This window comes from Elephas maximus, chromosome 25 (genome assembly GCF_024166365.1).
Source record: "Elephas maximus indicus isolate mEleMax1 chromosome 25, mEleMax1 primary haplotype, whole genome shotgun sequence".
NCBI classification, from domain to species: Eukaryota; Metazoa; Chordata; class Mammalia; order Proboscidea; family Elephantidae; genus Elephas; species Elephas maximus.
Window position 1 is genome coordinate 11,826,266 of NC_064843.1, and position 13,000 is coordinate 11,839,265.

The following is a 13,000-nucleotide window of genomic DNA, read 5'->3' on the forward strand; positions in this document are numbered from 1 at the left end:
AACCATGAAATCATTCCAGGAGGCCCAGGTCCCACTGAATCACTGAAAAATCAAGAAAGCATGTCCTTGGGCTCCACTGTGCCTTCTCAGCAGGGCTGTGCGAGGGCCCAGAAAGAAGAGGCAGTTAAATACCGGCACACTGCAGGTCTTGCAGATGAGCCTTGTCAGGTACACCTGCTCCAGGAGATCCATTTCACAGTTGCCAGAAACAGCAAAAGATGCAACTCAGGCCTCCGTCCCGGGCTGGGTAAATACAGCACGCCCACTCACCCGGCGGCTCATGACGCAGTGCAGCCAAGGACCAGACCGGCAAACCCTGGTGTACTCGGTGGCGGATCTTCGCCACGCCTCTAAGGGAAAAGGGCCAGGTACCTCACAGGGGGAAAGCACCAAGCCTGGTTTGGGGGAGAATAGACATACACCCCCACAAAGTGAAACACGTCACAACTGGAGGCCTCAGACGCCTTGGAGGGTGCCTTAGCTATCTAGTGCTGCTGTAACAGAAATACTACAAATGGGTGGCTTTAACAAACAGAAATTTATTTTCTTACAGCTTAGGCTAGAAGTCCAAATTCAGGTGCCGGCTCTAGGGGAAACTCTTGTGTCTTCTCAGCTTCTGTTCCTTGGTGATCTTCATGTGGTGTGTATCTTTCCCTTCGTCCCCGCTTCCTTCTCTGTGCCTATTCTGCTGTTTTTATATCTCAGAGGTGATTGGTTTAAAACATACCCTACACGGTTTTGGTCTCATTAACGTAACAAAGAAAGTCCTATTCCAAAACTGGATTACAGCCTTGGGCACCGGCTTTAGGATTTACAACACATATTTTTTGGGGGGAAACAATTCAATCCATAACAGAGGGAGAGAACTGGGTGAGAGACAGAGTTGGGGGAGAGGCTTTCCACTATAAATCCTTGAGACCTATTCAGTAAATAGATCAATAGAAGCTGCTATTACTGTCACATACAAATGCCATCTCTCTTAGTAACGGGAAGGTGACTGCCAACAGCTGGAGGCCAGAGAAGGCAGTTCACTGAGGTGCAAAGTAAGGGGAGCTATGGGCTCACCCCCTCGCAGTAGGACCTGTCTGAGACAGCCCACTCAAGGACAGGTAATGGACAATGGGGCACCAGGTGTAAACCTCAACGAGGTGCCAAACAATATTCTGGGAGGCTGGGCAGGAAGTGAAAGCAGAAGTCGCTCTGCCGATGGCCTCGTAAAATCACAAACACAGCGGTAAGGGGGAAGGGCTCTCACCGGGGGGGGACCGAGGAAGGGTCCAGAGAGAAAGATGCCAGGGGGTGCTTGAGTCAGGCCCTGTGCTCCCAACCCCCGAGAAGCTGCTAGTCCAAAGCCACAGATAGCTTCTGTTTTGACATGGATGGGGGTGTTTGGGGGGCTATTCATCCCCATCCATGCCCCTACCCACTTTCCCAGCTCACCCTCTCCCCTTCACCATGTTCCAGCCCTCTTGGCCTCCCTGCAGCTCCCCAACCCAGCCAAACGTGTCCTGCCCCAGGGCCTTTGCACATGCTGTGGCCGCTCCCTGGAAGGCTCCTCCCTCTGCTGGCTCCCTAGTGATTCTTCCCCAGTGGGGCTGTCATTCACTTGCTCGCTGGCTTGCCTGGACCCCTCTGACCTTTCCCATCACTACACCTGACTTTCTTCTCTGCCTCCTCTCAGCCTGTACCTGAATGATTTCTCTTTGCTTCTGTTACTGGACGTGAGCGCCAGTGAGGGCAGGGGTCATGGTCCCCTTTTCACGGCTGCACCCCAGCGGCTGGCACAGAGGAGAAAGTCATTATAGCGGGAGGAAGGAAAAGAGGGTCTTTGGGGCTCAATGTGCTATCAATTACATGGAAAATACTTAGAGATCTGAGGCTTATCAAAGGGACAGCCAGGGTCCAGCCCGGGCAGGAACTTTTACGGTACAGAGATAGACCTCCCAGCATGATAGAGGTGGATGCCTTTGTGATGGGCTTGGCCGGGGTTAGGCACTGGTGGGACAGAGGCATATCTTCTGTTCTGGGGACTTCAATCCAGAGGGTACAAGCCAGGGGGCACCCCATGGAGCCTAAGCATGGAACCAGCAGAGCCTGACAGATAGGGAGAACTCGAGTCTTTATGACAGTGTTCGAGCTGCTGGATCTAGCCATTCCTGAAGCAGAGATTTTCAGCTGCATGAACCAATCAAGTCCAGCAAGAGGGCAAACCAGTCGGGGTTCTTCCCATTGCAAATGACAGAAAACACAAGTCAAACTCTTGTGGTTGGCAGAATAATGGCCCCAATGCCCAAAGATGTCCATGCCTTAGTCCCTAGAACCTGTGACTACGTTACACAGCAGAAGGGACTTTGCAGATGTGACTAGGTTTACAGGCCTTAAGATAGAGAGATTATCCTAGATTATTCGGGTGAGCCCAGTGTAATCACATGAGCCCTTAAAAGCAGAGAGATGCAGCAGAAGGGAAAACTGCAGAGATTTAAAGCATGAGAATACTCAACGCACCATGCTGGAGGGAGCCACATGGAAAGCATGGGAAGGAAGACGGACGGCCTCTAGGAGAAAAGATGGGTCCCAGCCGATGGCCAGCAGGGAATGGGGACCTCAGTCCCACAACCACAAAGAACGATCAGAGCGAGCTTGAAAGTGGATTCATACCCAAAGACTCTGGAAAGGAATGCGGCTCTGCCACACTGATTTTGACCTAACCAGAGGACCCAGCTGAGTCACACTGGCCTGGGCTGTGACCTACAAAACTGTGAGATAATAAAAAGATGTTGATTTAAGCCACTGTTTGTGATAATTTGTTACAGCAGCCATAGGAAACCAATATGCTCGCTGGTCTAATGAAAACAAAAGAACGATGACTGGCTTTCACATACTGGCTTCAGGAATAGCTGGATCCAGCAGCCAGTCATGAGGTCATTGTCATCAAGACTTGATTTCTCTCCTCTCTATGCCCTTCTACCTCCTAAGCTGTTTTTGTGCTTAGGCTCCATGAAGTAATCCAGGCAGCTTCAGGCTCTCACCCACCAGGTTAAGTCCACGTGAAAGGGGACATGCCCCTCTCCCAGCCAGCCCAGCATATGTGGGCTGTGCCACATGCCCATTCCTGAGTCAACCAGCTGAGGCTGGGGGCATGCAATGTTCCCGTTGGCCAAGAGGAGTCATCTTCATTTTACTTGGATCCGTAATCAACACCCATGGAAGCAGCAGACAAGAAATCAAAAGACACATTGCACTGGACAAATCTACTGCAAAAGATCTCATTAAAGTGTTGAAAAGCAAGGATGTCACCTTGAGGACTAAGGTGCACCTAATCCAAGCCATGACGTTTTTCAATCGTCTCATATGCGTATGAAAGCTGCACAATGAGTGGAAGACCCAAGAAGAATTGATGCCTTTGAATTATGGTGTTGACGAAGAATATTGAATACACCATGGACTGCCAAGAGAACAAACAAATCTGTCTTGGAAGAAGTACAACCAGAATGCTCCTTGGAAGCAAAGATGGTGAGACCGCATCTCACATACTTTGGACATGTTGTCAGGAGGGATCAGTCCCTGGAGAAGGACATCATGCTTGGTAAAATAGAGAGTCAGTGAAAAAGAGGAAGGCCCTCAACGAGGTGGATTGACAGAGTGGCTTCAACAATGGGCTCAAGCATACCAACAATTGTGAGCATGGCGCAGGACAGGGCAGTGTTTCGTTCTGTTTTGCATGGGGTCGCCATGAGTCGCAACTGACTCGACGGCACCTAACAACAACAAGTGGAGTTGAGGGTGGACTGGGACCCACCTAATCCCAAGACTGGGAGTGGGGAAGTGGTGGCTCCCCAGGGGGAAAACCTGGGCACAATTACTGGGGTTGGTTAAATGGCTGCAGAAGGCCCCTGGAGGGTGGGCTCCAGTCCGTTCTCACTGAGAGTCTGCCTTGTTTTACTTTCTGGAGGTGAATCCCCTGGCAAAGGAGCCCCCTGAGTGGCCCCTGCAAACGTGATTCAGAAGTTCTAGAACATTCCCAGCCCTGGGAGCCTTTGGCCCCGCACAGCCCCATGTACCCACCTCCTGCCCCAGGGCTGCGTTTCCAAACTTGTGCCCCAGCAGCCGGAAGCCTTTTGTTCTTCCAAGAATGCTTTATTGGGACGAAGAGTAAATAAACCGATATTTATACCCTGGCTCCACAGGGCAGCCACTTGGCTCTGAGGCAAATATGGCCAGAACTGAATTCTGCAGCCCTCGAAGGAGGCAGACCTCTGGCTTCCCAAGAGAACGTCGTCCCACTCTCCCACGGCGTCTCTGATCTCCACGGAGGACTCCTGGGGGAGGTGCCCAGACAAGGAACTCTCCCTTCTTTTCCCAGGCCTGGACCCAGCGGACTTTTCCCCGTCAGCTCCTGGTCCTGACCCCGTGGCTGGGCGTGCGGTCCCCAGTGCGTTCTCTCATGTAGATGCGCCCCCTCATCCTCACCCCCAACCCCTCCCCACCCCAACCCCGGTGACTTTGGGCCGCACCACTGCCCCAACCAACGTCTCCTCTGCCTGAGACGTCTTCTCTGTTAAATTGTGCAGAATTCACATGTACAGCCAGTACCACTAGCACCCCGCTGGGTGCCAGGCGGGGTGCAGTGACCACACTGACATGGATGGGCCAGGCACGCCCATGTCTGCCCCGGCCGGGACTTGTTCCTTCCCTGCCCTGGAAGAAATAAGCAGATCTGCTACCTGGGGCCACTCGGATAACAGGGGCCCTCCAAGGCACTCCCGAACATGAGCAGCAGCTGGTGTCAGCAAGTGAGCCATTCGGCCTCCAAGCCCCCTTCAGGGAGGGCTTCTCTCCTCGCCCAGGAACCCCCACTTTCCTGCCTTTCCTCCACTTCTCCTCCCCTCTCCCACGAGGCAGCCACTGGGTCCTCCAGGGTTGAATGGGGGCAAGGTAGGCAGAGAGAGAGAGGAGAGGTCCCCCAAAGCCCCTGCTGATTTCAAATCATCTGCGGTTTTCCTAAGGAGCCCTGGTGGCACAACCATTAAGCACTTGGCTGCTAACCAAAAGGTCAGCAGTTCAAATCCAGCAGCTGCTCCTCAGGAAAAAAGACCTGGCAATCTGCTCCCATAAAGATTACAGTCTAGTTACCATTACTGAACATTTTGATCAAAGATTCTATAGAAGAATCCTGATCAAAAGGGGGGAAATGTAGAACTGAATTTCAAATTCTCATGAACTTGAGACTTTCTGGAGCCAAAGGCACTGGATAAACCCCTGAAACTATTGCCCTGAGATAATCTTTAAACCTTAAACCAAAAATATCCCCTAAAGTCTTCTTAAAAACAAACAATAGTTTATCTTAACTAGTGAAAAAATGTCTGCCCTGAGCACTATGCTCTTTGAAGGATGATCTACGTGGGGCCAAACTGACTACAGAAACTCTAAAGATTAGATAGGAAACCTAGGGGTAGTGAGTTTATGGTAATGCGAGAGGAACAATTCAGAAAAGCAGGATGAGAATGGCTGCACAACTCAAAGAATGTCGTCAATCTCATTGGATTGTATGTTTAGAAACTATTGAATTGGTGTATGCTTTTCTGTGTATATCCTCAACAACAAAATAAAATGTAAAAAAAGATTACAGCCTAGGAAGCCCTATGGGGCAGTTCTGCTCCTGAGTGTCCCCGTGTGATGTGAGGACATGGCCCAGGCCAGGGGCTGACTCCTGGTTCAGGGCTGTCTCGGCCCCTGTTCATGCTTTAATCCCAAAGATTCCAGCCAAATGAAGACCTCAGTGCAAGCCATGAAGAGAAAGAGGCACCCCACCCCTCACCTGCCCACAACGCAAAATAAAAGCCATGTGAACCATAAGTATAGGGATGGCCCGCAAAATTCTGCTTTTTTCTTCTGGTGATTTCAAACGCTTTTTAAAAATTTTAAATTCTTTCACAGTTTTTTCTCATTTTGGGTAGGGGGGACCCTGCCTTGCTGGTTTCCTAAGACCTGCTTGGTAATCAAGCTGTGCCTGGCAAGCAGCAAGCCAACCACCAGCCATGAGCACCCACTAATCTACTTTCTATCTCTATAGATGCCTTTATTCTGGGTTTTCACATGAATGGAATCAGACAATATGTGGCCATTTGTGTCTGGCTGCTTTCACTCCACATAAGGTTTTCAAAGTTCCTCCATGTTGTAGCATGTATCAGTACTTCATTCCTGTTAATGGCTGAAAATATTCCACTGTAAGGATTTACCATAGTTGGTTTACCCACTCATCCATCAGTAAACATCTGGGTTGTTGCCAAACTTTGGCTATTGTGAATAATGCAGCTATGCACAGTCACGTACAAGTTTTTGTGTGGGCATATGTTTTCAGTTCTCCTGGGTATATACATAGAAGCAGAATTGCCAGGTGGTATGGCAACTACATATAGCCGTCTGAGGAACTGCCAGACTGTTTTCCACAGCGGCCGCACCATTCTACATTCCCACCAGCAGTGTGTGAGAGCTTCAATTCTCCATATCCTCGTCCACACTTGTTATTGTCTGACTTTTTAGTCATAGCCTTCCTAGTGGGTGTGAAGGGGTATCTCATTGTGGTTTTGATTTGCACTGAGTGGTATTCTTTTAAATTGGTTTAAATTACAAATAACAGTCAGCCACATCTTGTGCTCATGGGAAGGTTTGAGAACCCCATAAAGGAAAGGAGAGGGAGCTCCCGTCTCCCCCACTCTAATCCAGCTATAGGCTGAGTAGATTAACAAAAAATATTTTCTAAACTGAGCCATCAAAATGCTAAAAAGGAAACAAATTTGAATTCTTCACAAAACTGTAGAGGGCAGAGTCTGTCTTAACTGCTGAAGAAACAAAACAGAAAAACAAAGGAAAAATGGACAGGTGGAAGCACATTTCAAAAAATTAAAAGGAAATAAGTATGTCGTTGTTGTTAGGTGCCGTCGAGCCAATTTCCACTCATAGCTGCCCCCAAAGGGCTTTCTTGGCTGCAGTGTTTACAAGAGCAGATTGCCAGGTCCTTCTCCTACAGAGCCGCAGGGTGTGTTTGAACTGCCAACGTCTTGGTTTGTGCCACCAGGGCTCCTTGAAATATGCATCCCATAAAAAACTCACTACTGGCATCTCCTGTCTGGAGGGGAGATAGGAGGGTAGGGAGGGTTAGAAACTGGCAAAATTGCCACGAAAGGAGAGACTGGAAGGGCTGACTCATTAGGGGGAGAGCAAGTGGGAGTAAGGAGTAAAATGTGTATTAACTTATATGTGACAGACTGACTTGATTTGTAAACATTCACTTAAAGCTCAATAAAAATTATTATTAAAAAAAAAAGACAACTCACTACTGTCAATTCCAACTCATAGTGGCCCTATAGGACAGAATAGAACTGCCCTACAGGGTTTCCCAGGCTGGAATCTTTACGGGAGCAGACTGCCAGGTCTTTCTCCCGTGGAGTGCTGGTGAGTTCAAACTGTGACCTTTTAGTTAGCACCCAAGTGCTTAACCACTGAAACAAACACAATGGTTCCCAATCCAGACTACCCATTAGGATCACCAGGAGCTCAGGAAGCACCCACACTAGGCCCTTTTGCTGGAGGCTGGGATTCCGTTGAGCCAGGTGGGGCTGGGCAGGGGCGTGGTTAAAGGTTTCCCCAGGTTCTGGGGTGCAGCCAGGCTGAGAAGCACTGATAACAGGGATTGCTCGGGCAAGGCTGCCAGGGCCCTTCTAATGTTGACTGTGATGGTCTGTGTGGTTGGGCTGACAGGATTACACAGCAGGCATCTGTTTGGGTTTGGAGCTGGCAAGCAAGTGGTTAGCACTGGGGTTGGCACAGGCTCATCGAGGTCCCAAGATCTCAGCACTGGGGCCGGTGGAGTTGCCGGGGCCCCCCTGCAACCGACTCGCTCAACACAAAGGGCCTACAGGCAGGGGAGGGCACTTTCTCAAGATGGGGCAGTTAACAACAAAGCAAGAATAATAATAATAAAGGACTGGTCTCCCCCAGGAGCCCTGGTGGCCTAGCGCTCGGCTGCTAACCAAAAGGTCAGCAGTTCGAACCCACCAACCGCTCCACAGGAGGAAGATGTGGCAGTCTGCAGCTACAAAGATTAAAAAAAAAAAAAATTTTTTTTTTTTTTTTTTTTTTTTTACAGCCTTGGAAATCCTATGGGGGGTTCTACTCTATCCTATAGGGTTGTAAAGAGTCAGAATGGACTCGATGGCACCCAACAACACTGCAAAATAAAAATGTGGAGTCCCTTATTCAAAAAAGGTGCCCCGGTGGTGCAATGGTTAACCACTCGGCTGCTAACCAAAAGGCCGGTGGTTCAAACCCACCAGCCCCTCCGTGGGAGAAAGATGTGCTGATCTACTTCTGTAAAGATTAAAAAAAAAAAAAAAACCCTATGGGGGCAGTTCTACTCTGTCCTACGGTGCCGCTGTGAGTTGGAATTGAGCCACAGCACACAATGATGACAACAACGGCACTCCTCTGCCCCTTCCACCCCCCCAGAACTGACCCTGTCGAAGTGCTTTATCCACATTGCCTCCTGGGGCACACTCAGGTATTCATCCTCTTTTCACTGATGGGGAAACTGAGGTTCTGAGCGGGTCAGTGACTTTCCTGAGGTCACACAGCTTGTAAGGAGGGAAATCTATGCAACCCTATGTCAATGACTACGGCTCCTCCCATGCCCTAATTATCTTGGAGGCTGCTATGATGAAAACTCAGCTTGAGAGTCAAGACGGCAGCTTGCAGGTGGTGCCTCCCTGTGGGTGCGAGGAGCCAGGTGGATTCTGCGATGCTTGCCTCTCCCTTGGCTCAGGAGAACTAACTTGTGGCTTGCAAGGTGGGGAGAGGCTGAGTCCACACCCGCACAAGGGTCAGGCCATCCCAGGGCATGCTGACCTCTGGGTGGCGCAGTACCAAGGGCACCGTTGCTGGCGTGGGATGGTGGGAGGGCCAGGGCCAGGCTGGCTGAGGCCCATGGGGTGGGTCTGTCCAGCCTCCAGGAGAGGGGCTTTTGGAGGAGTGCTGCTCAGAGATCCCAGCCAGCCGCTGCGAGGAGGAGCAAGAGGCAGCACAGACTCATTCCTACTAAGCTCTGAGGCCAGGCCTGGGGAGGGGACAGGGGCAATGGCCCACCCTCCCTTGTCCCAGAAGGCTGCAACAAAAAGAGGGGCAGCTGCTCCAAAAGAAAAAATTAGAAAAAACAAGGATGGGGGTGAAGGTGACAGCTTAGATAAGGAGGTCAGGAAGGCATGACATTTGAGCTGAGGCCTGGTGACCTTTGAGCTAGGACAAAAGAACAAGAAAGAGCCAGCTGCAGGGTGTTGGAGGGGCGTGGCTCTCAAGAGCATCAGATGGGCTACAGGGTACAGTTCATGAGGGCAAGGAGCTGGGTTTTATTCCAGGGCAATGAGGAGCCACAGAAGGACTTTTGTGCCCGGGAACATGTTCTGAGCTACTTTTTCAAAAGATCACGTGGGTTGCCACAGGCAAGAGAACAGCAGACTGGAGCCCACCTGCCTAAAGCCCATCAGAGAAACCCAGAAGATCAATATAAGCAAGGCAATGGACACAATTAACTGTACCCATTAGCATTTGGGGTACACACACACAGTTATAATATCAAATACTCAAATGCCAAACATTTCATTCTCCAATTATTTCTCAGCTGCAAAAGACACAGATGCGTGTCCAGAAAAAAGTAAAACTCTCCTGTAGTCCTACTACCATTAACATCAGGTCTATTTCCTTTGTCACTTTTTTATACATACATATAGATTGTTTTAATAAATCTTCTTTGAATTTTTTCCAATAGAGTTATTTTATAATTTTAGAAAAAAAAATTTTTTTTATCTTTAATTTCTCCAAAAGTGCCCCGGTTTCTGGGGCCCAGGAAGCCAGCAGGAGGCACCCGGGACCCATTTGAGTTGTTTCTCATGCACCAGGCTCAGCTGTCTGGTGGGTGGGGGGTGGGGGGGGAGAGGGGCTTGCCCCATCATTGATGTCCAGGCAGCTGTGCACCCCAATGTGTACGCCAAGGCTTGGGGTAGAGCAGGCAGGGGAGCTGGGCTGATAAGCAGAGCTTGGCACTTATCTGCCATAGCAGGCAGCCCTAGAGGTGGGGCCAGGTGCCCGCCCCATGCCCGTGACATGTGCTGACACACCGGGCAGCTGCCCTTGTCATCCTCGCTGTATCTGCATGGTCCCGAACCCGATGCCTGGGGGTCATGGCTGGGTGTTTACATCCCGACAAACATAAATGTGACTCAGCAGCCAGGGAGAGGGATGTGAGGAAGGTACATGGTGGGCAGCAGGGAAGGCAGAGGACTTCACATGAACGGGTGGTTTTCTCACCTCCACCCCATGGTTCACTTGGCTCTTCCTCTGGCAGCAGGCTGGGGTGGTGAGCTGGGCCGTCGGCTGCACGCCAGGCCTCTCCAAGCACTTGACCTAATTCATCTCATTTAATCCTTACGACGACAGTCCTGGGAGGTGGGTCCGGGGTTTTAACCCGTATATGGTAACGGAACCATGACTCGGGGATGCTGAGCCCATCACCCAAGAACAGGCAGTGACAAGAAAGCCACAAAGTCAGAGGTTGTTGGCTCCCGCCTGCAGTGCCCCAGGCTGGGATCCACCCGCCTGAAGGAGGCACAGGAGATACAGGACAGACTGAGCACTGGCCAGAGCATTCAGCCTCGAGCTCCCAGAGGCCATGTGGCCAGAGGCCAACGACATAGGCTTTGGAGTCAGACAGACCTGGGTCAACTACTTCCCACCATAACCCCCCGCGCCTCTGAGCCTGCTTCCCCTTCATAAAATGGGGTGATCATACACTGACGCGTGGCAGGGCCCGCACACTGGATGACATCATGACAGTACAACTTTTTCCTCCCAGTGGTACCCCACCCAGCATCCCACCCAAGGCGTCTGAGCACTTGGGGCCTTGAGTCTGCGCACGTGAGCTGCCTGCCCTAGGCTTCTTGTTTACCAAATCCCAAATCCATCGGTGAGGCAGGAGGTTGAGTGGTCCTCCCAGAATGGCCTCTAGGGAGCCAGGTGACCTCAGGCAAGTCAGGTGAGCCCTGTGAGCTTCAATTTCCCCATCTGTAAAATGGGCATAATAATGATGGTCCCTGGACAGTGAAGGCTGAGGAGATAACGCAGCTGAGACAGTAGCAGTCATCACAAAGCCCATGTGAGTCAGGGGTTTATTACCCTGAGCTCAAAGTGTGGTCACTGGAAGGCCCTGGGGCAGAAACTGCTAGTTGTCTGCTCAAAGGCCAGTCCTTCCTTCTTCCTTAGCGACAGAGCGCTTTCTATGTCCTAGGTAGCAACACACCCAGGTAACACCTACATTCTCCACCCTCCCTCACGGTCAGCTATGGCAGTGCCACTAGGTCCTAGTCACGAGATGGGAGAGGAACATTGGGTACCACTTCTAGGAAGCCTCCTTGGGATGACTCAGCCTGAGGCATTCCTTTAGCCTTCCCCTTCTTCCTTCTGCTACCTGAAACTCGGACATGATGGCTGGAGCTCCAGCAGCCATTCTGGTCCATAAGTTGGTCTTAAGGGAGGAAGCTATATACTAAAATGGTGCAGTGGGAAGACAGAAGGAGCCTGAGTTCCTGCTGACTGTTGGAGCTCTCTCCCAAGCCCTGGATCACCTACTTCAAACTTCTTTTACATGAAAAAAAAAACAAAAAAACTTGTAACTAGTTAAGAACCACTGCCATTTTGGGTCCCTGTTTCATGTCACTGAATCTAATCCTAAGTAATGTAGGCCCTTTGAGATTATGCCCAGACTCTTGGTTGCAAAGGACAGAAAAACAAAACTGAATAGACGTAAGCAAAAGAGGGAATAAGCTCTCATAACAGAAAAAGGCCAGGGGCCAGCTCAGGCATAGCTGAATCAAGGGACTCCCACCATGTCACCAAGGCCCACTCTCTGCCCTTCTCCACTCCTCTGCTCTGCTTTGCCTTGTGTTGGTTTCATTCTCAGGCTGCCTCACCATACGGAGAACCCCTCCTCCCCACAGCTCCAGACCTACCCACTCCCACCTTGGCTTCCCCAGCAGAAGGACAGCTTTCCTTTCCCAACAATCCCAGGACTGACTCTCCTTGACCTAAATTGGGTCATGTGCCCACCCCGACTCAAGCCCTGAATCACAGAACCCATCACAGAATCCATCTGTTTCTGTGTCTCTGTGTGTGCACGTGTCTGTATATATGCACAGTCACACGTGTCTCTGTGCATGTCTGTGTGTGTTTATATGCCTACATGTCTCTCTGCACACGTGTCTGTGTGTTTATATGCACAGTCACATGGGTCTGTGCGTGTGTCTGTGTATTTATATGCAGTCACGTATGTGTGTACGTGTCTGTGTGTATATATGCAGTCACGTGTGTCACATGTGTGTATATGCAGTCACATGTCTCTGTGCACGTCTGTTTATACGCAGTCACGTCTGTGTGTTTATATGCAGTCACATGTGTCTCTGTGAGTGCACGCATCTGTGTGCACTTGTGTGTCTGTATACATGCAGTCATATGTGTCTTTTGTGCACGTGTCTGTGTGTATATATGCAGTCATGTCTGTGTGTGCATGTGTCTGTGTATATATGCACGTGTCTGTGTGTGCACGTGTGTGTGTAAACAGTCACGTGTCTGTGCACGTGTCTATGCAGTCACATATGTCTGTGTGTGCATGTGTCTGGGTCTGTATATATGCAGCCATGTGTGTGTCTTGTGTGTGCACGTGTGTCTGTGTATTATATATGCACAGTCATATATGTCTGTGTGCATGTATATATATGCAGTCACGTCTTCATGTGCATGTGTGTCTGTGTGTACATTGCATGTGTCTGTGCATCTCTACATCTTTGCATGTGTGCATGAGGGTGTGTTTCTACATGTGTCTCTGCATGTATATGTGTCTGTATGCATGTGTGTGGGTCTGTGTATGTATGTGTTTGTGGAGGGGAGTATGTTTATG